Source organism: Geotrypetes seraphini, chromosome 1, assembly GCF_902459505.1.
Source record: "Geotrypetes seraphini chromosome 1, aGeoSer1.1, whole genome shotgun sequence".
NCBI lineage: Eukaryota > Metazoa > Chordata > Amphibia > Gymnophiona > Dermophiidae > Geotrypetes > Geotrypetes seraphini.
Genome location: NC_047084.1, coordinates 116,679,852 through 116,683,344, shown reverse-complemented (window position 1 = coordinate 116,683,344; position 3,493 = coordinate 116,679,852). Strand labels below are relative to the sequence as shown.

At 40.2% G+C, this 3,493-nt stretch overlaps 1 long non-coding RNA gene across 1 annotated transcript; it reads left to right on the top strand.

The window, feature by feature from the left end:
• Positions 1-749: 749 nt before the first annotated feature.
• On the top strand, positions 750-3,114 carry LOC117349372. The gene is made up of 3 exons (XR_004537149.1): positions 750-784; positions 1,768-1,819; positions 3,042-3,114. It is a non-coding gene; the product is annotated as an uncharacterized LOC117349372 (long non-coding RNA).
• Positions 3,115-3,493: the final 379 nt, after the last annotated feature.

The following is a 3,493-nucleotide window of genomic DNA, read 5'->3' as shown; positions in this document are numbered from 1 at the left end:
GGTTTTCCCAAATTAAATATTAAATGCATGGCAGTATTTTGAACAGTACGAAATCTTTGAAAATGTTTACGATAACCTGCCAGATGTTGTATATTGCAATAGTCCAAAATACTCAACACTAAAGATTGTACCAATAACCTGAATGGAGTAATATTGAAGTATGATCCAATTGTTCATAGTTTCCATGATGTAAAGAAGCTTTTTCGAACTAGAACATCAATGTGATTGATCACTCATGGATAGATTTTTTTTTATTCAAAGTATACACCTAAAATCCTGATTGTTGGGGTAATAGGGTTGGACACTCCATTCAGAGTCAAATGTTCTGTACGTTTGGTAGGAGATGCAAAGCAAAATGTAGTTTTATCTGGGTTAAGCTTTCATTTAAAACCCCTCATCCAATAATCTACAGTCTGAAAAACCTTCGAAATTAACTGAGAAGCTGATGAAAGATTAGAAAACATAGGAATTACTAAAGTTATGTCATCTGCATAATTAAAAAATTGATATCAAAATTTGATCATCTTGAACTCAAGAAGGCAAGATAAATATTGAAAAATACTGGGGAAAGAGGGGATCCTTGATGAACTCCACAAGGATTACTCCAAGTATCTGACAAGACCCCATTAAAACTGACTTGATAAGTATGTAAATAAATGAGAGTGTATAGAATATGAAAACTGTTTCTATTGTAACCACAGAAAGATAGTATAGAAAAATCCTAAATTAGTTTTCACTCTTTTCTTTCCAGGAGACATGGGAGAATGAGGAGAATAAGGAATGGGTAATTATAGTCAATTTTTTTAAAATATTGATAAAGGAGGTTTTTTTAAAAATACTTTTGCCCTTGTATAAAAGGCTGACCCCTAGTGGTAGTACTGTGAGACTACTACTATTTGTTATAACTGCCTTTTGGAACCCTGTGCTAGACGGGGCCCACTAGCAACCTAGGATCACCTTGGATAAGTTCTAGGGGTGGTGCAAACTGAAGGTCTATCAAGCCCTATATCCTGTTTCAAACAAACATTGACAAATCAGGTCACAAGTACCTGGTAAGACCCCAAAGAGTAAAACAGATTCTATTTCATGCTGCTGAACCCAGAAATAAGCAGTTGATTTTCCCAAGTCCATCTTAAGGATGGTTTATGGACTTTTCTTTAGGATCATTTTCAATCGAATTCCAGAACTTAAATTACAGATTGGATTGGATTGGGGAGTCAACTGATGGGATTGTTTCTGGAACCCAGGGGATTGTAGGAACCAAGTGGGGGAATGGGGAGATCATGGGAGGGAAACAGATTAGTGACCCTGAAGCTATGCAGGTGCTGATCCATATTCAGGAAGCAGACATCCACCTAGTTAAGCACAGAAAGATAGGCTAACGTTTTATGCAGTTCTGTCTGGCCACTTAGCTATGTGGGCACCAACCCAGAATATGGCCTTTCCGTCCGTATATGGCCTGTGTAGTCTGAGCTTGTAGTTAAGAGCAGAATTTCAGCAGCTGGTCCGCTCAGTGGGCCTAAGTGGGCAGGAGACTCTGAATAGTGACCTCAGATTAATGATTCTGGAGAACTCAAAACCAAAATTCCCTTAAGGAAAGGATTTATTTGAGGTCTCGGTGCAAATAGGGTGAACAGGCAAAGTACTGGACAGACTAGATGGAACTTCATTTTGACTGATAACTTTCTTGGGCTATATTTGATTATAATTTATTTTGCCTATTATACTTAAAATAATCTGTTTTATTATCTGCTTTATTATATTCAGACTGAAAAGAATGTGGCAGAATATGCGCGCCTGTTTTACATGTCAGTGAAAGGTAAGATTTCTAACAAATACAAGGAGCGTTCAATAATTTATCTACCTCAGTAGGAAAAGGAAAGAGTTTTCAATAAATAGCTCCATATACTCCATCCACTTTTCCTGCAATGACTTTAATCCCTTCCAACCAGGACATTACAGCTTCCTTGACGTCTTCATCACTTGAAAACCGCTATTCACAGATTTCTTCAAAACACGGAACAGGAAATAATCCTAGGGAGCCAGGTCAGGACCGTAGGGTAGATGGTTCATCCCAGAAGACAGTTGCCATGACTTTGTCTGCAGATTTTTCTGTCTTGAACATTTTGGGGGTGGGGGATGACTTGTGCTTCCACTGCATTGCAAAAAAATTCACTTGGTCTTCACAGAGCACCTCCAAGTTCTCTTGACAGCACTGAAGCCTCTAGACCTTCTGACATGGCGTCAGCATTCTTGGAACGCATCTTGCATTAACCTTGGACATGCCCAACTTTTCATGAATTATTTTCTAAACTGTACCTGCCAAGATGCCCACTTCTTCAGCTATTTGGGAAATCTTAACTCGTCTGTCAAACAAAATTAAATCCTCTATTTTCTTGCATACTTCTGTTGAAGTTGCTCCAACAGGCCGTCCAGGGTGAGGGCCATTTTCAATGGGTTCTCTACCCGCACTTACATTGCTTGCTCCAAAATATTACTTTATTGAAAATGGAGCAGACTGCAATCATGCGTTCATGGATCTCCTTTGGATTTTTCCCTACTTTTGTGAGAAATTTTATCACTGAACTGTGCGCATGAGGACTCTTTTGACATCCTGTCTCTTGGAATGTGAGACTTACACTGAGCCACAACTGTGCAAGAATAACCTTGAGACATGTCACATGTATATGCCCCTATTTCAATGGAAATTTACCTGCCTCAAGCATGGAAGGCTTGCACAGGCTGTATGTCTAAGGTTCTGAGTGATTTGTGGTTCTGATCTGACTGTCTTTGCTTACAGAATATTGTATGGATGTGTGCTGGTGTGTCATTTCGGTGTCCATGTGAGTGTGTCTCCTCTGGTTCTAATCTGAGCTATCTCTTCCTGGGTCGTTTGTATCGGTGGGTGCATAGGTATCCGTCTCCTCAGGTTCTGATCCAACTCTTTTGTTGCATGAGCTCTGTATATGAATATGTGCATCAGTTTCTGTATTTGTGTGCATCTTCTCGAGTTCTAATCCCAGCTCTGTCTCTTCACACAGGCAGGAACGGCTGGGGCTTCACTGACAACACTGAGGCCTATTTATGGTTTCCAGCTGCACTCAAATATGCGGCTTTCCTCAGTATCCTTATGTGCCTCCTGTCACCATAGCCATCCACTGCCACTACTTCCTGGCGGAATCTGTCCACATCTTCTTCATGTTCTTCTCCACGGTGAGTACTGAGGCATAGAGATTTTAAAAAATCCTACTTGGGGGTCACTGAGAGAATGACAGGCAGAGTTGGAAGGCCAACTGATTGGAGAAGATCCCTGAGGTACAGGGAGATAAAGTTATTCACTTGGGGTCACACAGCGAATAATGGAAATAGAGGGATTAATGTTGAGGCACAAGCAGATAAGGTGACCACGTTTGATCATGCTTAAATCTAGGAAGCTAAACTTTGAACCCTTAGATTTTGATCTGCCACTCTTCTGAAGGGGCTAAATTTAGTG